The 23,708-nt window shown below is 38.9% G+C and overlaps 1 protein-coding gene across 10 annotated transcripts in view; it reads left to right on the top strand.

Moving 5' to 3' along the window:
• The window catches only part of ENAH (ENAH actin regulator), a 159,971-nt gene that overhangs the window by 50,344 nt on the left and 85,919 nt on the right, over positions 1-23,708 (top strand). Inside the window, exon 1 of one of the 10 annotated variants that reach the window (XM_055582000.1) lies at positions 4,097-4,303. The exons of the other annotated variants lie outside the window; for them this stretch is intronic. The gene's annotated coding sequence lies outside the window, so the exon portion shown is untranslated. Of the gene's footprint in view, positions 1-4,096; positions 4,304-23,708 lie in introns of those variants that run through there. 10 annotated transcript variants of the gene reach the window in all.

Genomic DNA, 23,708 nt, shown 5'->3' with positions numbered 1-23,708 from the left:
CTCCAACACCACAGTTCAAAAGTATCAATTCTTTGGTGCTCAGCTTTCTTTACAGTCCAACTTTCACATCCATACATGACCACTTGAAAAACCATAGCCTTGACTAGACGGACCTTTGTTGACAAAGTAATGTCTCTGCTTTTTAATATGCTTGCTGTCTAGGTTGGTCATAACTTTCCTTCCAAGGAGTAAGTGTTTTTTAATTTCATGACTGCAATCACCATCTGCAGTAATTTTGGAGCCCCCCAAAAATAAAGTCAGCTTCTGTTTCCACTGTTTCCCCATCTATTTCCCATGAAGTGATGGGACCGGATGCCATGATCTTCGTTTTCTGAATGTTGAGCTTTAAACCAACTTTTTCACTCTCCTCTTTCACTTTCATCAAGAGGCTCTGTAGTTTTTCACTTTCTGCCGTAAGGGTGGTGTCATCTGCATATCTGAGGTTATTGATATTCCTCCTGGGAATCTTGATTCCAGCTTGTGCTTCTTCCAGCCCAGCATTTCTCATGATGTACTCTGCATATAAGTTAAATAAGCTGGTTGACAATATACAGCCTTGACATACTCCTTTTCCTATTTGGAACCAGTCTCTTGTTCCATGTCCAGTTCTAACTGTTGCTTCCTGACCTGCATATAGGTTTCTAAGAGGCAGGTCAGGTGATCTGGTATTCCTATCTCTTTCAGATTTTCCACAGTTTATTGTGATCCACACAGTCAAAGGCTTTGGCATAGTCAATAAAGCAGAAATAGATGTTTTTCTGGAACTCTGTTGCTTTTTTGATGGTCACTAATATATATTTAAAAATAATCTTGCAGGAGCTAAAGATTACCATATCATAAACAACTCATTTAAGCAATTATTTTTCACTAGCTTTTAAACATGTACTTTGAACTCTTAAGAAGGAGGTATATATGTAGTTAAAATTCTTTAGAAGTTTCATGTCTAATTTTAAATGTTCATTTTGTTAAATTTTCTATTTTTACTTTTTACTTAGAGAAAATGACACTCTTAAGGTCCTCATTTTGGATGGCTAAGAGCCATTGCCCTTTTACTCATTATTAAATTATCATTTAAATTTTTTGTGTCATGTAATAATTTCTTATTTAGTTCTGTTTGGCCATTATTCTTGTGCACATACCTAAAGTTCAGTTCAGTTCAGTTGCTCAGTCGTGTCCGACTCTGCAACCCCATGGACTGCAGAACGCTACGGTTCCCTGTCCATCACCAACTCCGGGAGCTTGCTCACGTGAAATTTCTTTATTTTTAACTTGATATAGTATTCAGTATGTGTAACCTTTTCCAGTTAAGGAAACTTCCTTCTATTCCTAGTTTGCTAAGATAAAAATTAATGAATAGATGCTGATTTCTTTCAGCTTTTCTGCTTCTCTTGAGATAATCATATAATGTGTATATTTTAGCCTTTAATATGTTCTTAATATGATCTTATTTTTTAAAAAGTACACTATTGGATTTGGTCAATCAGTATTTTATTTAGGATTTAAAAAAATTTTTTTTTAATTTAATTTTATTTTTAAACTTTACATAATTGTCTTAGTTTTGCCAAATATCAAAATGAATCTGCCACAGGTATACATGTGTTCCCCATCCTGAACCCTCCTCCCTCCTCCCTCCCCATTCCATCCCTCTGGGTCGTCCCAGTGCACCAGCCCCAAGCATCCAGTATCATGCATCGAACCTGGACTGGCAACTCGTTTCATACATGATATTTTACATGTTTCAATGCTATTCTCCCAAATCTCCCCACCCTCTCCCTCTCCCACAGAGTCCATAAGACTGTTCTATACATCAGTGTCTCTTTTGCTGTCTCGTACACAGGGTTATTGTTACTATCTTTCTAAATTCCATATATATGCGTTAGTATACTGTATTGGTGTTTTTCTTTCTGGCTTACTTCACTCTGTATAATAGGCTCCAGTTTTATCCACCTCATTAGAACTGATTCAGATGTATTCTTTTTAATGGCTGAGTAATACTCCATTGTGTGTTTGTACCACAGCTTTCTTATCCATTCATCTGCTGATGGACATCTAGGTTGCTTCCATGTCCTGGCTGTTATAAACAGTGCTGCGATGAACATTGGGGTACACGTGTCTCTTTCCCTTCTGGTTTCCTCAGTGTGTATGCCCAGCAGTGGGATTGCTGGATCATAAGGCAGTTCTATTTCCAGTTTTTTAAGGAGTCTCCACACTGTTCTCCATAGTGGCTGGACTAGTTTGCATTCCCACCAACAGTGTAAGAGGGTTCCCTTTTCTCCACACCCTCTCCAGCATTTAGGATTTTTTTACACCTACTTTTATAAGTGGTGGTGGTGTTCAGTCGCTCAGTTGCATCTGACTCTTTATGACCTTTTGGGCTGCAGCATACCAGGCTTCCTGTCCTTCACTCTCCTCCAGAGTTTGCTCAAACTCGTGTCCATTGTGTCGATGATGCTATTCAACCATCTCATCCTCTCTTGCCCCTTTTTTCTGCCATCAGTCTTTCCCAGCATCAGGGTCTTTTCCAATGAATCGGCTCTTTGCATCAGGTGGCCAAAGTATTGGAGCTTCAGCGTCAGCAGAAGTTCTTCCAATGAATATTCAGGACTGATTTCCTTTAAGATTTTCTAGTTTGATTTCCTTATTGTCCAACGGACTCTGAAGAATCTTCTCTAGCAGCACAGTTCGAAAGTATCAATTCTTCAGCTCTCAGCCTTCTTTATGGTCCAGCTCTCACATCCACACATGACTACTGGAGAAACCATAGCTTTGGTTATACGGTCCTTTGTTGGCATAGTGACATCTCTGCTTTTTAATATGCTGTCTAGGTTTGTCATAGCTTTTCTTCTAAGGAGCAAGCGTCTTGTCTACAGTGATTTTGTAGCCCAAGAAAATGAAATCTGCCACTGTTTCCAACTAATAATAATATTAATTAATAATTGTAAAAAATAAAACAGTAAGCAGAGGGAAACTCTTAAAGTGATTAAGAAGCAGAGACCTAAATAAAAAGTTAAACAGGTTGATTTCAGATTTGGATTTCATTAGAATGTGATATTAGTATATACCTGGTAGACATTATACTTTATTTTTTAATATTTTGTTCAGTTTTAGTATAACCAAAAACAAAACTATATTTTTTCTGGTTCAGGGTTGAGCTCAGATGGCATGCTGGGTTTTGTTGTCATGTCTCTTACTGTGGAATGTTCTTCAGTCTTTCTTAATTGACCTTTTTGATGAGTTAAAGATTATTTATTTTGTATAATGTCCTCCACTTTTAGTAATTTTTTGTTTTAGTATTTACCTTGTTCCAAAGCACTACCATTACAAAACATGGAGTCTCTCTGGGTAGTGATTTAACATGGTTTTAATGTTTAAATTGTTATGCTTCATCACTGGTAGAATATTGGTTTCTTGGCAGAACAGAAACATAACTGGTCACTTTGGTATACATCCCACATATAAGAATGGTGTCCACTGGTTGACTGGAGAACTTTTACTGTATTTTTCAAAGAGTGTTAGAAGGGAGGGAAGAGGGGGTAGGGAGTTTAAGTCTTCTGACCTAGATTTTTCATGGGAATGAGAGAAACACTGAAGCTAGCAGCTGTGGCCACTTATTCCACTTATGTACCATTTATGTTACTGGTGAAATGTTTTAATTTTTATTTGAATATCTTAGAGAAAAACTGAAGTCTTAAGGTAGCAGCTGTGAAGAATAGCCTAACCAATTGCAAGAGCAAAGTAAGTTTTAACCCTTTGCTGCCCAATTTTTATCTGTATCACTTGATGATGGTGTGATTTTATCGCCTCATTTTATCATGTATGATTTGTATCACCTGATTTTACTGACTTTTGAAATGGTTATCTGTATGATCAAGTTTTCAACTGTTTTCCTAGACCAAATAAGTCAGATTTCCTGGAAACTGTAAAAACTTAATTGGAATAATATACCTAAGCTAAATCACTCCTTTTAGGCTTAATAATTGGGGAATAATTATAGTCTTTTTTTTTTTTTTTTTTGGGTTGTTGTATAAGTGAATAGTTAAACTTTGTGAAAAAGTCCTTTTTGAAGCCAGCCTTCCCCTCCACCCCAACCCAGGCTTTACCAAGGCTATATGTGGCCTTGCTAATTTTGTAATATGGCTTGGGTAATTCCAGGGACTGTTTTACTTTACAGGTCAGGAGGTTGAAAACTCCAAGAGGGCTGAACTCAACTGGAGTTCACAAACTTTGCTGATCAGGTCTCAGGGCTGATTTGCAGAGGGATCAGTCAGGTGGGTTTGCCTGGCACGCTTAGCCGAAGTAAAACGTAAGTCCCTCTTGCAGTTGTTGCTTAGGTGAGAAAAGCATCTGAAAATCAAGTTTTTCGATGAGGAGTACTTTGTGTTAGACAGAGCTGTATATCTCATTAGCAGTGGGACTTCTGGGAAAGCGTATTAAAAGATAGCATGAGCCTTTTGCAGCTAAGTGGCTTATGAGGTCAGTCAAGGGAAGACAAAATAAGCCAGCTTCAGAAAAGTCTTTTTCAATTAAAGTTGTGGGAGGGCATAGGCCTATGTCAAGAGACTGAGGAAACTATAGCTTTCTAAATTTTTAGCCAAAGAGAATATCCTCTTTAGTAGTACTTGAAGTATAGTTGCAGGCATTACATATCATGAGGGAAAGAAAGAGGACACTTCTAAAATTAAAATGTAGCCCATATACATTTTTTATTTTTGTGAATTGAATTACTCATCGTTTTGAATGTTCCCTTCTGCTAAATTACTCCTTTAACATGAATTGAGTTTGACTATTTTGTTCAGTCATTCCTAAATGTTAGATGAAATTTATTTAATGTTTTGAACTATATATTTTTAGATGTACTATAAAAATTACACAGCTGTTGCTTGGCGATGTATGTGAATTACTGTGAGAAATAGGATCATGGTTTAGGTCCTATGCCTACTGATAGTCAGCTGCCACAAAAATAAAAGATGAAGCTAACACATGAGAATATGGGTATCAAATCATGCTTTTGAATGTTTTGAATAGTGCCTACCTTGTTTTAGGTACCCAGTAGTCATGACAAGGAGCATTTCATGGTTGAGAGCCTGGCTTTAGGATTTCTCTTGGAAAGCTGGGAATATTTCCCCTTAATTTTGTTAAGAATTAGAGTAAGCATGACCAACTAACTACTCATGTCAAGATACATTTAAGTCAACTTCAGTTTCAGATTTCATTTGATAAAAATTAATTGATTAGTAGAACTATTTAGTTTGAATATTTGTGCCATAATTAATTTGATGGTTTTAAGATAGAATTACTGTCAAACTTCAATTAAATAGATCTGCCAGTGTAAGTGTTGTTTTTTATATGCCCATTTCCCCTCAGTTGTATCAGTTATGTGTATTTATTTAGTGCATAACTATATAAATGTTCAGAATCTAGAAGGTTAGGTTCTAACCTTCACTGACATGCTTTTAGCAAAGATGTCTATAAAGAGAAAATTTCCCATTGATTTCGGATACAAAATTGCATATTATTTCTGTGTGAGATGATTATTGCTAATTTAAAAACTTTAAGAAGATTAAAATAGTGATTGTCCATGTTTCATGCTGGGCATTGCGATCCATTTGCTCACTTGACATTCAACAAATACTTGAATACGCTTCAGGTATTAACAGTGTAGAGGTGGTACTGTTCTCTGTACCAGGATGTGCACTGCCTAATGAGTTGTTACACTACCGAAAGAATCGCGCTGTGATAAGAGTGTTCCTGGAGTTCTGTGGTGCGTGCAGACCTCCTTGAGGGGTGGTATGGGAAGGGGCCATTCCCAGGGTACTTGGATGTGAACTGCGGGGTGCCGATTGAGCAGTCACCATTAACAAGGTGATGAAGGCAGAGAAGGCTTTTGAACACTCAGGAGTAGCCTGATCAAAGGAATGGAGAAAAGAGAGACTGTTGCCCCAAGTGGAAAACAAAATCTAGTAGATGGTGATGACGTCATTTCACTGAAGCAGTTCCACAAACTGTGCACTGCTTGAAGATGTCCTCACTCATTGAAAAAATAAAAGATACTGCATGTGCTTATGACTTTCCACAGCTATTTAAGAAGAAATACCCTTGACTCTGAATCTAGCAACATGAGAGTGAAGCAGTGTAGTTGGTTCCCAAGATAAATAATCTCTGCATTTCTAGCCTCCCCTCAACATTTATTGCATGCATACTCATTTCAGCTTCTTCTTATGGTAGACTGAAAAGAGAATTTTACAGCTGATACCACGTGAGAATAATTGGTTTATTCTCAAGGCACATTAGCTTGGCTGCTACTTCAGCAGATTCCAGCAGGCAGTCTTCATTGCACTCGGCTGTTGATTGTTATTGACTCCACTTTGTTGATATGATTAGAAAAGCACAGCATTAAGGCATTCTAGTCAAGCAACTTAAAAAAAATAATAAAAATAATCATTATCATTACATCTTGTTTGAACATTTTGTAGAAGTACAGAACAAGAAATTGAAAATTTTCTTAAATGTCAAGCTGTTTATATTTGGCTGAAGATGAGTGATAAAAGTGGGGCTGCTGTTTTTCAGATACGGTCAGCCATTCTCTTTGATCATGCTTTGCTATAATTACTTTCAGAACACACCCCCAAGGTGCGTGACAGAACATCCTATGCTAGTGATTCCTGAATCACTCTCAGCTTTTATCGTGTTTATTGTGTTGTCCATGTCAGTCACGTGACTGCTGGCTTTCCATCTATTAATACAGATTTTCTTCCGCTTGCCAACGCCTGTGTCAAGTTTTGGTATTCCCTGTGCAGTTCAGGCTTCCTTTTGCAGGGCTTACCGTACTCTTGGTACTTCGGTCTTCTCACTGCCGGAGTCCTTGTCCGTACCTCAGGGACGTGCTGCAGTGCGCTTGTGTATGAAGCAGATCGTCAGGCAAACGTGGCCTCTCTACCGGGAACGTCAGTTTCACTGAAAGATTTTTGGGAAGAACATCATATTAAAGTAGGCTGGGTAATGGAGTGAATTGCAGAATACTCAACTACATTTTATCCCTGGGTCTGGAAACGGAGTGGCTACCCACTCCAATATTCTTGCCTGAGAAATCCCATGGACAGAGGAACCTGGTGGGCTGCAGTCCATGGGGTTGCAAGGAGTTGGACACGACTGAGTGACTTAACATTTTCACTTTCACTACATTTTAATGTGAAGCTTCCAAGAAATTTGTTTGCTGTAGGCTCTGTAGGGCTCCTAGACTCCTTTAGGGTATGTGTGTTGAAAGCCTGCTGTGTGGCATCTTGTAATCTTCAGATGCTTTTTCTGGAATATTTGTTTTTGGGTAGTCATCATAGTCTAGTCCTCAGAACTAAAGTATGCTGACGTTTGGTTTAGCTAATTTGTGCCAAGGATGATATGGTCTGTCATATTTAGGGGCTGAATTCCTGGTCTGTGTGTAAGAACTATATATGGAGAAAGACTAGAGAAGTATGTTTTCCCAGCTGTAGTGGACAGACTTTTTCAGGGCAGAATTTCACCACTCAAAAAAGTAGTTTTGAACAAGACTTGGCAGCTGGCGGATGTTGAATGTATTTGCCAAACTATATAAATATCTGGTCTGGAACCATGAATGTTCAAGAAACACTCTTGGGAAATTAAGAGTTTCCTTAGAGTAATAGGAAAACCAGACTTTCCTTGGGTGGTTGTTTTTAAGCATGAGAAATGTTTATAATTGATTTAGTGTATTTATAATTAGTTTAATTGACTAAATATCCTATTTACCTGAACATCATATTTATATATATATCTTATTTTAAGTTAACTTTTAAATCAACTATTAAAAATTAACAAAAAAGCAACTTTTTAGGACTTGTGCTATGTCCATGTGCTATGTGTGCTAAGTCGCTTCAGTCGTGTCCGACTCTTGGTGGCTGTAGCCCACCAGGCTCCTCTGTCCATGGGATTTTCCAGTCAAGAATGCTGGAGTGGGTTGCCATGCCCTCCTCCAGGGAGTCTTCCCGACCCAGAGATCGAACCTGTGTCTCTTATGTCTCCTGCACTAGCAGGTTGGTTCTTTACCTCTAGTGCCACCTGAGAATCCCCTGAGTAGTCCATAATCCTTGTTAAGTCACATGCAGAAGCAGCTAAATTGAAACATGAAGCTAGAATTATATTCTAGCCCCATAGAGATGTGCTAAGCAACAGCCACTTGCAGCAGTATACTTGTGATATTCCAAGGCTATTATGAATTACCAGATCCATAAATAACTACTGTAGCCTGTGCTGTGGTTTTTCCAGTAGTCAAATATGGATGTGAGAGTTGGACTGTAAAGAAAGCTGAGCACTGAAGAATTGATGCTTCTGAACTGTGGTGTTGGAGAAGATTCTTGAGAGTCTCTTGGATTGCAAGGAGATACAACCAGTCAATCCCAAAGGAAACTGGTCCTGAATATTCATTGGAAGGACTGATGCTGAAGCTGAAACTTCAATACTTTGGCCATCTGATGTGAAGAACTAACTCATTCAAATAGACCCTGATGCTAGGAAAGATTGAAGGCAGGAGGAGAAGGGAATGACAGAGGATAAGATGGTTGGATGGCATCACCAACTTGATGGACGTGAGTTTGAGTAAGCTCTGGGAGTTGGCGATGGACAGGGAGGCTTGGTATGCTGCAGTCCATGGCGTTGCAAAGAGTTGGACATGACAGAGTGACTGAACTGAACTGAACTGAGCCTGTAGTAGTCACCAAAGTAAATAGGTACCCAGGCATGTGTAGAAATGAAGTCAGCCCCATTGGCATGCAGGTGATAGAAATCTGATCAAGCTCACTCTTACTGCACCAGACTGGAAGAGTGGGATGTTCTGAGTCTTGTATTGGTTGAAGGATGACTTTGAACGCCATGGATCTTTAGGTTTGTTTGTCAGCACATCAAAGGCTAAGGGTGCACTTCAGTTCTTCAGTAGTGTTGCCATCACTTGTGATTCTGGAATCCCACTTATTTGCTGTCCTCATTTACCAAAATGCTGTTGCTAATGCTGCTGTACCAATAATGGTAAAACATTATTGAATGCCAGTGATGTGCCGAGTAGTGGAAGTACATGGTTTTATTCTCGCAGCAGTTCTGTGACACAGGAACTATTATCATTCCAGTTTATAAATAAGGAAAGTGAAGTGAAAGTGTTAGTTGCTCATTTGTGTCTGACTGTTTGAGACCGTGTGGACTGTAGCCCACCAGGATCCTCTGTCCACGGGATTCTCCAGGCAAGAATACTGGAGTGGGTTGCCATTTCCTTCTGTAGGGGATCTTCCCAACCCAGGGATTGAAACTGGGTCTCCTGTATTGCAGGTGGACTCTACTGTCGGAGCCATCAGGAGGCTTAGTCTAAACAGAAGCTTGTTCAGGGTCACATGTATGTGTGCATTGGGAATGACAGAGCTGGAACTGAAATTGATTCAGCTTTAATTCTACTCTTCACTCCCATGCTCTAGCACTTTTAAAGATACCCTCTGTGCCCTGTAGAATCTAGTACTGACTGACATTAAGGTCTCAAAGAAATTTGAAACCTTATTGAAGTACAAGTTGTTTTGGGAGCAGGGAGGGAAGTATAGTCTGTGTATCAATGATTGTGGTAACTTATATAGGCTTAGTAACAGTTCTGTAGTGAAATCTAAGATCATCACTGTCATCTGGTCTTAATGATTAAACTGGTGTGGTAATATGAATAAACTTTTTATTAGTTTTACTGGAAAATGAAGATTAGTGAAACCAGCAGAAATGTAAATCTGTTTTGTAAAGGGTCCAAATTAAAATATTCTTAACTGAAGCCTCTTATGGAGAAATAGTGGGACATTATATTTTCTAGGTAGTGTTAAGATGCTTATTCTTGTGCAGAAAGTGCTGATTATCGGGCTTCTACCCAGAGAGGGTATAGGTAGGAATGCTATTTTGGAGGGCCCTGTAGTAATTCAGGAAATAATGCATTAGAGCAGGGGCAGTGGGACAGATTTGGGGGGAGCGGTATTGGTAGAGACCTAGATGGTGGAGTTGACTAGGCTTGGTGACTGACGTGGGGATGTGAGCAGAGGAGCAGTCTGGAGTGGCACTTGGGTTTCTAGCTGGTGCCAGACAGTAGGACTTTTGTATCCCTTCCTTGGAATTGGAAATAGGGAGGAGCAGATGTGTGAGGGAGGAAAATAGGTTGTATGCTGACATGAGTTTGTGATAATGTAAGTAGAAATACATACCAGGCAGCTGTCTGTATGGGTTTAGAGCTTAGAAGTATGGGCTGGAAATCACTTTGTGCTGGCAATTTCTAGCAGGTATCATTTGAAACTGTGAGTGTGGACTCGGATTTAAGCTTTGGTGATGGTGGTCGTTGTATGTGTGTATTTTGAGTGAGGGGGGAAGGGATTAGTCACTACACTACTTGCCAAGCTGATTCTTTTCATCTGCACATTGTTTCTCAACCCATTCAATTAAAACTTTTAGAGTTCTTTCTTGAATGAACATGGAGAAGTAAATCATGCCAGTCTTTTGTCTTTCTCTTTTATTACTGAAAATAAAAAAATGTACTATATTACATAATCATAATTTTTATTACAGGTGTTGAGTCTGCATAATTAGCTTCTTTATAGAGGAGACTACACAGGAATGAACGTTTAGTTAATTTACCTCCCAACCCCTAACAGTTTATTATGAAAAATTGTAAACACACAGGATAATTGAAAGAATTGTTCAGTGAAAATTTATTTGCCCACCATCTACCAGATTCTACCATTAACACTTCAGTGTACCTGTTCTATCACTTATCCATCTAGTCGTATGTATGTGGACTCATCAGTGCACTATTTCCTGTATGTATGTCATTACCTAGGGCTCTGTAATACAGTTTTTTCCCTTTTGTTGTAAAATATATACAGGGAATTGTACAGATCATCTGGTAAGTTTTGAGAGATGCACACACCTGTGTAACCCAAATCTTTTTCAAGATACAAAACATTCTGGGACTGATGGCAGAGTTCCCTGAAGCCTCTTCCCACATCATCCTCATTTTCACTGTCTGCCCCTCCCCTCCCCCCCCAACAACCACTGTTTAATTTCCACTGTAAGTATTTCCTGATCAAGAACTTCATCTATTAGGAATCATAAAATACACATTCTTGCTTAAGGTTTCCCTCCCAGGATGTTTTTGCTATTCATCTATATTGTTGGTGCTTCCCTGGTGGCTCAGAGGGTAAAGAATCTGCCTGCAGTGCGGGAGACTGGAGTTCGATCCCTGGGTTGGGAAGGGAATGGCTACGCGTTCCAGTATTCTTGTCTGGAGAATTCCATGGACAGAAGAACCTGGTGGGTTATAGTCCATGGGGTCGCAAAGAGTTAGGACATGACTGAGTGATTAATGCTTTCAACACTATGTTGTTGCTTGTTTCTGTTGTTTGTGTTTCTTGCTCAATCATACACTGTTATATGAATATACAGTTTATCCTTTGTATTGGTGGATACCTGGGCTTTTTCTAGTTTTTGGCAATATCTAGCATTGGAATTGAAGGGTCAAAGGGTAAGTGTATGTTTTGTTCTATATCTTGAAGTACCAAGTATCTTTGAAAGTTGTGTGACGATTTTGTATTTCCATTAGTACTGTATGGGAGTTAACAGCTGCACCACATTCTACCTCTTCTGGTGGATGGGTAGTGACATTACATTGTGTATTTAATTTGTATTTCCCTGATGGTTAATGGTGTTCAACACTTTTACATGGATTTATTGACCATTTGTGTATCACATTTTGTGACGTTTGTTTAAATTATTTGCCCAATATTTTATTAGTTGTCTTTCAATTATTGAGTTTTAAAAATGCAGTCTAGATGCTTTTCAGATTTATGTTTTGTAAATATGTTTTTTACGCATCTGTACCTTGCCTGTCCTGTAAAGAAATTCCCTTGTGGCCTAAATTCCCTAGTTTCTTTCCTTTCTGTAGCAGCTTTATTGAGATGTAATTTATGTCATGCATTTTCTTAAGGTGGTTTCTAATGAGAGAAAATTTTAACCCACCTACTTTTTTTTTTCCTGTGATTATTGCTGAAACCTTTGCTTACCCTCAACTCATGAAACTAGCCTCCTTATGTTTTCTTCTAAAAGTTTTGAGTCTAGGTTTTATGTTAAAGTCTATGATAATCTTGAATTAATTCTTTTGTATGGTGTGAGGTCTAGGTTGAGATTTATGTTTTTCTGTGTGCATATTTGGTTGTTCCAGTACTTATTAACTGAAAAGATTCTTTTCTCCACTAATACGTCTTTGCGTCTTTGTAAAACACAAAATCAATCCATATTTTTAACTCTTTTGTTTCATTGATATATTTGTCTATCTTGAAGTCATTATCATGCTCTTGTTTGCTAAAGCTTTATGTCTTGAAATCGGATAGTGTTAGCCTTCTAACATTCTTCTTCAGAGTTGTTTTGGATATTCTGTGTTCTTTGAATTTCCATGTGGATTTTAGACTGTTAATTTCTGCAAAAATGTTTCCTGGGATTTTCATTGGAATTGCATTTAATCCATTGATTAATTTGAGGGAGCCTTTATATTATATCATTATTGAGTCTTCCAATATATGAATGTAGTATACTTTTTAAAATCTAGGTTGTGCTTAATTTCTCTTACCAGTGTTTTATAATGTTCAGCATAGAGATCTTGCATATCTGATATTAAATTTATTACTGAGTCAAATACTTGAATCCTGCAACCTTGCTAAATTCACTTACTAGTTATAGTAGCTGCCTTTGAGGATTTGGTAGGATTTATTTATATAAATATTTGTCATTTGCAGTTAGAAGGCATTACTTTTTCTGGTCTTTCTGTTACTTATTTGTCTTGGTGCAAAGGCTAGGATTGCCACTACAGTGTTGAATAGAAGTGGTGAGAAGGGCCATCCTTGCCTTGTGCTTCATCTTAGGAGGAAGGAGTCCAGTATGCCACAGTGAAATATAACGTTAGTTATAGCTATTTCTGTAGATGTTCTTCATATCAAGGAAATTCCCTTCTGTTCCTAGTTTGCTGAGGGTTCTTGTTATGACAGATACTGCATTTTATCCAGTGCTTTTTCTGCATCTTTTGCAGTCCACAGTTTTTCTCCTGTATTCTGTTAATGTGTGAATTACTTTGGATTTCAAATGCTAAGTCAACTGTACATTCCTAGGATAAAGAATATTTAATTATTCTTTAGATATACTGCTAATTTTGACTTTGTAATATTTTGTTCATTGTCAAATCTGTATTATGGAAAGGCAACGTTATTTTATTTGTAACGTCTTTGTCAGGTTTTGGAATTAGAGTCATGCTGGCCTCATCAAACCAACTAGAAATGATTTCTCCTGTTTCCTGAGAGTTTGTGTAAAATGGATGTTGTGTTTTCCTTAAATATTTGATACAGTTCACTAGAGCACCCCTGTGTCTGGAGTTTTATTTGTGGGAAGCTCAGTAATTTCTTTAATAGATAAAGCTATTTAGATTTTGTCTCATCTTATGTCAATTTATTTTTTAGAAATTTTTCCAGTTCCATCTAATTTGTCAAATTAGGTGGCATAACATGTTCATCAAATTCCCTTAGTATTATTGAAGTATTTATAGAATCTGTAGTGATAAGTCCTCTTTTATTCCTGTTATTAGGTATTTTACTTTCTCTCGTTTTCTTGATAAGTTTAACTAGAAATTTTACTTTTCTTACTGTTTTCTTTTTCACTGATTTCTTTGTTATTTTCTTTGTCCTACTTCCTTTGGATTTTCTTTACTCTTTTCTAACTTCAGTTCAGTTGCTCAGTCGTGTCCGACTCTTTGCGACCCCATGAACGCAGCATGCCAGGCCTCCCTGTCCATCACCAACTCCTGGAGTTCACCCAGACTCACGTCCATCGAGTCAATGATGCCATCCAGCCATCTCATCCTCTGTCGTCCCCTTCTCCTCCTGCCCCCAATCCCTCCCAGCATCAGGGTCTTTTCCAATGATAACTCGTCACGTGAGGTGGCCAAAGTACTGGAGTTTCAGCTTTAGCATCATTCCTTCCAAAGAAATCCCAGGGCTGATCTCCTTCAGAATGGACTGGTTGGATCTCCTTGCAGTCCAAGGGACTCTCAAGAGTCTTCTCCAACACCACAGTTCAAAAGCATCAATTCTTTGGCGCTCAGCCTTCTTCACAGTCCCAACTCTCACATCCATACATGACCACAGGAAAAACCATAGCCTTGACTAGACAGACCTTTGTTGGCAAAGTAATGTCTCTGCTTAGGAAGCCTAGTATAATTAACTTCAAATTTAATTCCATTGTGATCAGAGGTTATACTCTGTATGCTTTCAGTTATTTTACATTTATTGAGGATTTTTTAATGGGCTAGTATAGCATCTGTTTTGGTGATCATACTGTGTACTTGAAAAGAATGTATATTCTCCAGTTGTTGCAGTAATGCTTTTGAAATATCAGTTAAGTCATAGTGGTTAATAGGTTTCAGATTTTCTGTGTGTTCAGTATTTTTTTAATTACTTTATAAATTATTATCTAGTTTTAATAGTTAACTGAGAGGGGGTTTTAAAATTTGCAACTAATTGTTGTGAAAATTGTTGTCCTCTCCTTTTGTCAGTGTTTTTCTTGGCTGTATTGAGATAAACTTAACATACAAGATTGTGGAAGTATAAAGTGTTGATTTGATGCACTGATACATTGCACGATTCTTCCAGTTTTTGCTTCATGGGTTTTGAACATTTATGATTGTATTTTTTTTTGATGAATGGAACCTTTTATAGTTTTTACAGCCTGATGAAAATATTGTGAGGCAGAAAAGTTCAGGAAACAGGGACACTTCTAATCAATTGCTTCAATTCTTATTAATGGGAAGATTTGCTAGGATAGGCAAGGTTTGTGTTGCCAAGTGAAGTGTTTTCCTGTATTTCCTTCCTGTCGCTGACCATTTCTAAATGTACTTACTTTTGTGAGCTATCAAGCTATGAATGAAAGTTTAATAGATTTGCTCATTCACTGAGAATTGATGCTTGAAAACTTAAGGTCAGTTAAAAAACAGATGAGTGGGTAGATACAGTATATGAGCCATATGTGTATGAATATTATGTGCTAAGTTCTTTGGGGGATGTGAAATCTGAGATTGTTTTGACTTTTAAGTTTACATAAAATACTATATTGTATATTTGCATGTTGGTGAGAGAGACCTTAAAAGTTCTCATCACAAGCAAAATAATTGTAACTGTGCTGATGGACTTACTGTGGTGATCACTTTGCAATATATACAAATACTGAATTATTATGTTGTATACCTGGAACTTAAATAATGGGGGAAAAAGAAGTTTAAGATCTTGGGGGACAGGCAAGAGGGGGTGGGGCGGTGGTATATTAGTTATTTATGGCAACACAGTAAAATTACAGCAATACTTAGTAGTTCAAAACAGTACTCATTCATTATCACGTGGTTTCTGTGGATTAGACAGAATACAGGTCCCCTGCTTCCCTGGTGGCTCAGATGGTAAAGAATCTGCCTGTAATACAGGAGACCTGGGTTCATTCAATCCCTGGGTTGGGAAGATCCCCTGGAAGAGGGCATGGCACTCCACTCCAGTATTCTTGCCTGGAGAATCCCCATGGACAGAGGAGCCTGGGGGGCCCCAGTCCGTGGGGTCGCAAAGAGTTGGATATGACTGAGCAACTAAGCACAGCACATAGGTCCCCTGGCTCAGGGTTTCTCAACAATTGCTGTCAAGATGTTGGCCAGGGCTGTAGTCTTAACAGAAGTCATTATGAGGGGAGGGGGCTTCTATACTCGCTCACATAGTTATGGTTGAATTCAGTGCTTGCAGGCATGAGTACCAGGTGGTGGTGGTCATTGGGAGCCATCTTTTTTTGTGTGGTTGGGAGGAGGAAAAAAGATGCAAATTATTTCTTGTAATTGTTCTTGTAATGGGAGCCAGAAACATACAGCTGGGGGAAATTATAAACCAAAGTTCATAACTAGGAAGCTAATGGTTGTTAGTACAGCCCAAAGAAATGTCTTACAGAAAGAAGAATGAGTAGCAAAGCATCTTAAATAACAGGACATAAGAAAATGTTAAATATTCATTATAACATGTTGGATTAATTCTAGACAATGTCATTATTTGTGTTTTCTGTATTAATATAAAAATTTTAAGATTTGTGTTAAGACACAACCTTTAACTAAATATGACTGGGATTAATAAATAAAGTTTTATTCCTTGAAAGACAAAAATACTTTTTTAAAAAATGTTTTCACATTTTCTTAATATTTAAAGCTATTATGTATTTTTAGTTATGGGAAAGTGTACATAATACCAGTTCTATGTATTCTAAGCACGTTGCGTGTGCACAGTTCAGTGGTCTTCAGTACAGTCACGTTGTTGTGTAACTGTCTCCACCAGGCATCTGGAGAACTGTTTGATCTTCCCAGCACTTTAAAACTATCCATTAAATAGTTACTCCCCCTCCTTCCCTCTCCACAGCTCCTGGACACCACCATTCTACCTTCTGTCTCTAGTAGTTTGACCACTGTAGGTACTTTGTATAAGTGGAATCGTACAGTATTTATCCTTATGTGTCTGGCTTATTTAGCTTAGCCTCATGTCATCAGGGTTCATCCATACTATATATGGATGATATATATCATTGTATACATGTATATCATGTTACATATATAGGATGTATGTGCTGTGGGGTGCTAAGTTGCTTCAGTCATGTCCGACTCTCTGCAAGTCTGTGCAGCCCTATGGGCTGTCGCCCATTGGGCTCCTCTGTCCATGGGATTTTCCAGACAAGAATACTGGAGCGGGTTGCACGTATATATGTAAAATCCACGTCTCAGGATTTTTTTCTGCGTCTGAGGAATATGTTTGTATATACCACATTTTATTTATCCGTTCATCCATTGATGAACATTGGGGTGGTTCCACCTTTTGGCTGAAGAGTGCTGCTGTGAGTATTGATGTACAGATGTCTGTTTAAGTCTCTGCTTTGGGGGTGGGCTATCTCAGAAGCTGCCCAGTACAGGTGGGCACAGAGAGCAATTAGCTTTAAGTTTTTTGATTGAAAAGACATCTGTAGCAGAAGACAAGAGAGATTTCTACTAGTTAAAAAATACAAATACTAGGTACCCAAGTAATTGTTTTATTAACTTTGCCTAGTTACAAGTGGTGTTAACACATCTTTTTGTGAAAGACTGAACTTTTCATACAGAGTTTTCATTAAAAGTCTCACCAGAAGAAAACCTTTTCATAAAAGTTTCATCTTGTTTTAGTGACTGGTTTAAAGAATAATTAACAATATGCGTACATTTAGTGTAATTTAAGACGCTGATGTTTATGGTATTTTAGAAAATAAACCACACACCATATGTCACTGGGTCTGCTGACCATTCACATTTCTACAGTAATTTTGGATTTAGATTATAATTCAGGTCTGTCCAATTTTAGGGGAGTCAGACAGTAAATCAGCCACTCATTGAAAGGTGAGATTTCTGGCACTTGTAACTGTCTAGAACTCAGCCATAAAATGGAGCTTTTTTATCCTGTACTTTTTTTAAAATTATCACTTCATTCTGTACCAAGTCTTTGACTCAGCAGAAGTTTAGTGAGCTCCTAAAAGTAGGGGCTAAATACCAATTAATGTAAATATATTAGTAAAACAAGGCCTTACCATCCCAATTTAGTTGGGGAGACTTTAGTAAATAATTATAGTGTTACACCTAGTCCTAGTTCCATCTGTATTCATATCCAACCCTCTCTTTGTTTTCATTTACTTGAAAGAATCTTTTTTTTTTTTCTGTAGTTTTAGATTGAAATTTTATCTTAACTTTCTAGTCAGTACTTAACTAACGTGGATGAAAATCATTAACATTTCTTGTATTATTTCATTTTGCCTATTCATTTTTTGAAAAATGAGAGCTATATTCCTCATTGGCTAGTATATTTTAAAGTTCACGTACTCCCTATAATGTTAAATTCTTACATCATGTAGTAACAAAATCAGAGTAACATCATGGGATGGTGGGTGCTATTCTACCATATGACTTGTTTCTAAAAATCATGTTATATCCTCCATTTGTGTGCCTGTGTGTTGTGTGTGTCTAATTTGATGCCTACAATGCTCCCCACGGATTTTTGTCTTCATGAATTCTTTGAAGAACATTGAGGTTCAATTTGAAGGGAAGTTTCCCTGAAAGATTTATTTTACGCATGTGTTTTGTACTGCTATCTTTTAAAAACTCTGTGACCCCATGGACTGCAGCTCGCCAGGCTCCTCTGTCCATGGGATTCTCCAGGCAAGAATACTGGAGTGGGTTGCCATTTCCTTCTCCAGGGGATCTACCCAACTCAGGAATCAAACTCGGGTCTCCTGCATTGCAGGCAGATGCTTTACCGACTGAGCGACAAGGGAAGCTCTGTGATAGCCGTAGATATGTTTTGCTTTTTTAAAGAAAACCCAGAGATGGTTGTTTAGGGCTTTTCCAAACCAAGCATTGTCATGTGTGTGTGCTCAGTTTCCTGAGTCGTGTCTGACTCTTCGTAACCCCATGGACTGTAGCCCACTAGGTTCCTCTGTCCATGGGATTCTCCTGGCAGGATACTGGAGTGGGTTACCATTCCATTCTCCAGAGGATCTTCCCGACCCAGGGATCAAACCCTGGCAGGCAGATTCTTTACCACCGAGCCACACGGGAAGCCCCCCAGATATGTTTTTGTAATAGTATAAGGTATAGTTTTCTCTCGTGAAATCTTCAAAAGAATCCTTGTTTATTTCTACAGGAACATCAATTTCAGCAAATATATAAATTCCCTCCCCTTAACTTCAAATTAAATATAACATGAAGAATAATGCAGAAATAACAACTTCTGAGGAGTTAATTTTGTTGAGCTAATATAATCGGTAGTTAGGTAGATTTTAGCTCTCTTATTTGAGTGGTCATAAGTCCAAACTCTGAAGCAGACTGGCTGCTTTGAGTTCCATTTCTGTTGCTTCCTACAATAAGTTCTTTAAATTAATTTGGGCTTCCCTGGTGGCTCAGATGGTAAAGAACCCATAAAGAATCCACCTGTAGTGCGAGAGACCTGGGTTCAGTCCCTGGGTTGGGAAGATCCCCTGGATACAAGATCCCCATGGCAACACACTCCAGTGTTCTTGCCTGGAGAACCCCCATGGACAGAGGAGCCTGGCGGGCTACAGTCCATGGGGTTGCAAAAAGCTGGACACGACTGAGAGACTAAGCACACCACACTTCTCTGTCTCTGTTCCCCATCTGTAGACTGGGAATATTAACAAGTATCTCCCAAATAAAGTTGTTGAATAAATAAGTGAATTAATATAGACACAGCACACTGAACAGTGTGTGGCCCTTCTTAAGTATTATGTTCATATTAGTATTTGTTATTATTAGTAGTAACAGTATTATCATCACGTTGACTCAGTAATTAGTTACAGTCACTTGTCTCTGGGTTTTAGGTCTTTATTAATATAAGGAGATTTGGATTCTTTTTGACTATAACTGGGGATATGTCCGTCCATACTGAAGACTGTAGATAGTAAAAAAATTAATACATTTTCCCTCATTGATTTTTGTTATGTTTTCTGTGTTGCAGTTAAGCATTACTTTGAAACAAATTCCAAAAATATTTACCTGTGGATTCTTGTAGAGTGCAGTCTCCTGAAACAGCTGTACATGATTTTTTTAAAATAATGTTTGCTTTATTTGTGTTGCCTAGTCTTCTGTAGCACAGGAAAGGCAGGAGGGGCCTGATTTACCTGGGCTTCTCAGCAGTAGAACAAGGTTCCTCTAGTACCCTGCCACCAGTTACATGCAGAGGCAGTTTTCCAGCCAAGATTTTATTAGTTTCTTAATTCTCTTTTTACTTCCTACCCAGTGTCGGACACGACTGAGCGGCTTCATTTTCACTTTTCACTTTCATGCGTTGGAGAAGGAAATGGCAACCTACTCCAGTGTTCTTGCCTGGAGAATCCCAGGGATGGGGGAGCCTGGTGGGCTGCCGTCTCTGGGGTCGCACAGAGTCAGACACAACTGAAGCGACTTGGCAGCAGCAGCAGTGTGATTTCATTTTCTTTCCTCTTTGCAAACTGTTATAAATTCCATCCTAGATTTCTCCTCTCTCTTGTGGTTCTAAGAATACCGAAATTGTCATGTTTTCGTTCTATTATTCCCCTCTCTCCAGGTATATTGTGGGCAGAGGCAGGTCCTTTTTGTTGGCCAAGTCACATTTACAGAGTTCTGCACATTCTATGCTTGAGTCAGATCAGATCAGATCAGTCACTCAGTCGTGTCCAACTCTTTGCAACCCCATGAATCGCAGCACACCAGGTCTCCCTATCCATCACCACCTCCCGGAGTTCACTGAGACTCACGTCCATCAAGTCAGCGATGCCATCCAGCCATCTCATCCTCTGTCGTCCCCTTCTCCTCCTGCCCCCAATCCCTCCCAGCATCAGAGTCTTTTCCAATGAGTCAACTCTTCGCATGAGGTGGCCAAAGTACTGGAGCTTCAGCTTTAGCATCATTCCTTCCAAAGAAATCCCAGGGCTGATCTCCTTCAGAATGGACCGGTTGGAGATCCTTGCAGTCCAAGGGACTCTCAAGAGTCTTCTCCCACACCATAGTTCAAAAGCATCAATTCTTCGGCGCTCAGCCTTCTTCACAGTCCAACTCTCACATCCATACATGACCACAGGAAAAACCATAGCCTTGACTAGACGGACCTTTGTTGGCAAAGTAATGTCTCTGCTTTTGAATATGCTATCTAGGTTGGTCATAACTTTCCTTCCAAGGAGTAAGCGTCTTTTAATTTCATGGCTACAATCACCATCTGTAGTGATTTTGGAGCCCAGAAAAATAAAGTCTGACACTGTTTCCACTGTTTCCCCATCTGTTTCCCATGAAGTGATGGGACTGGATGCCATGATCTTCGTTTTCTGAATGTTGAGCTTTAAGCCAACTTTTTCACTCTCCGCTTTCACTTTCATCAAGAGGCTTTTGAGTTCCTCTTCACTTTCTGCCATAAGGGTGGTGTCATCTGCATATCTGAGGTTATTGATATTTCTCCCGGCAATCTTGATTCCAGTTTGTGTTTCTTCCAGTCCAGCGTTTCTCATGATGTACTCTGCATATAAGTTAAATAAATAGGGTGACAATATACAGCCTTGAAGTACTCCTTTTCCTATTTGGAACCAGTCTGTTGTTCCATGTCCAGTTCTAACTGTTGCTTCCTGACCTGCATACAGATTTCTCAAGAGGCAGATCAGGTGGTCTGGTGTTCCCATCTCTTTCAGAATTTTCCACAGTTTATTGTGATCCACACAGTCAAAGGCTTTGGCATAGTCAATAAAGCAGAAATAGATGTTTTTCTGGAACTCTCTTGCTTTTTCCATGATCCAGTGGATGTTGGCAATTTGACCTCTGGTCCTCTGCCTTTTCTAAAACCAGCTTGAACATCAGGAAGTTCACGGTTCACATATTGCTGAAGCGTGGCTTGGAGAATTTTGAGCATTACTTTACTAGCGTGTGAGATGAGTGCAATTGTGCGGTAGTTTGAGCATTCTTTGGCATTGCCTTTCTTTGGGATTGGAGTGAAAAATGACCTTTTCCAGTCCTGTGACCACTGCTGAGTTTTCCAAATTTGCTGGCATATTGAGTGCAGCACTTTTACAGCATCATCTTTCAGGATTTTAAATAGCTCAACTGGAATTCCATCCCCTCCACTAGCTTTGTTTGTAGTGATGCTGTCTCCTGTACAATGTCACAAACCTCATTCCATAGTTCATCAGGTGCTCTGTCTATCAGATCTAGGCACTTAAATCTATTTCTCACTTCCACTGTATAATCATAAGGGAGTTGATTTAGGTCATATCTGAATGGTCTAGTGGTTTTCTCTACTTTCTTCAATTTCAGTCTGAATTTGGCAATAAGGAGTTCATGATCTGAGCCACAGTCAGCTCCTGGTCTTGTTTTTGTTGACTGTATTGAGCTTCTCCATCTTTGGCTGCAAAGAATATAATCAGTCTGATTTCGGTGTTGACCATCTGGTGATGTCCATATGTAGAGTCTTCTCTTGTGTTGTTGGAAGAGGGTGTTTGCTATGACCAGTGCATTTTCTTGGCAAAACTCTATCAGTCTTTGCCCTGCTTCATTTCGTATTCCAAGGCCAAATTTGCCTGTTACTCCAGGTGTTTCTTGACTTCCTACTTTTGCTATTCCTGTCCCCTATAATGAAAAGGACATCTTTTTTGGGTGTTAGTTCTAAAAGGTCTTGTAGGTCTTCATAGAACCATTCAACTTCAGCTTCTTCAACGTTACTGGTTGGGGCATAGACTTGGATTACTGTGATATTGAATGGTTTGCCTTGGAAACGAACAGAGATCATTCTGTCGTTTTTGAGATTGCATCCAAGTACTGCCTTTCGGACTCTTTTGTTGACCATGATGGCCACTCCATTTCTTCTGAGGGATTCCTGCCCACAGTAGTAGATATAATGGTCATCTGAGTTAAATTCACCCCTTCCAGTCCATTTGAGTTCGCTGATTCCTAGAATGTTGACATTCACTCTTGCCATCTCTTGTTTGACCACTTCCAATTTGCCTTGATTCATGGACCTGACATTCCAGGTTCCTATGCAATATTGCTCTTTACAGCATCGGACCTTGCTTCTATCACCAGTCACATCCACAGCTGGGTATTCTTTTTGCTTTGGCTCCATCCCTTCATTCTTTCTGGAGTTATTTCTCCACTGATCTCCAGTAGCATATTGGGCACCTGCTGACCTGGGGAGCTTCTCTTTCAGTATCCTATCATTTTGCCTTTTCATACTGTTCATGGGGTTCTCAAGGCAAGAATACTGAAGTGGTTTGCCATTCCCTTCTCCAGTGGACCACATTCTGTCAGAAATCTCCACCATGCTTGAGTCAGCGGTATCCATAATTAAAGTCAAATAGTACCATAAAGATTTTTATTTAAAAGATCACTCTTACTTCTGAACATGCAGGTGCCTCCTTTCAGATACTTCTTCTGTATATTGTTTAATGATTAATTTCTCCTTTAAGAGGTTTTTGTCATCCTGTGGGATAACCCAGCAGATTGGCTGAAGTGTTTTCCAAAACACTGTATTTTGCTTTAGATACATAGGTCATTTTCTGTGGTGACTGTGGATCTCTTATTCGTTAGATTGCATTTGTACTTGGTACATGAATATAGCTGTTATGGAAAGAAAGAGTTAAGTAGTGACATTGATATTTTCACTTTTTACAAAAACCTTTTAGTATCTCTTAGAAAGATGAATGGTTTACAGCTGTGTGGCCTTTACTGGAAATGTTGCCTTTCTGTGTCTTTGGAACTGCCGCCTCACAGATGGTTTTCTTGCCTTGTAGAAAATGTTTGCTGCCATTGTTTGTATCTGCTATTTTTCAGTGGTATTCACAGTGTTCTTCCCTTACCCCTCAGTCGGTGAGCCATGACAGCAGCACCTAATTGTTATTAGCAAGCAGCATCCCCCCATTCTTACCAAGTGTTTTATTTATGAATGGAATATGAAAGGAGAAAAGCTAGTTAGTATTTCATAAATGTACCCTATCGTAAGAAGCCCTTGTATTGTGATCTGTACTGATTGGCTAATTGACCTCAAGTTTGGTATCCTTAAAAATGACATGTGCCTTTGAACGTTTAA

The sequence above is a fragment of the Bubalus kerabau genome, chromosome 5 (assembly GCF_029407905.1).
Source record: "Bubalus kerabau isolate K-KA32 ecotype Philippines breed swamp buffalo chromosome 5, PCC_UOA_SB_1v2, whole genome shotgun sequence".
NCBI lineage: Eukaryota > Metazoa > Chordata > Mammalia > Artiodactyla > Bovidae > Bubalus > Bubalus kerabau.
The sequence above is the reverse complement of the archived record's forward strand: the minus strand, read 5'-3'. Positions and strand labels throughout refer to the sequence as shown.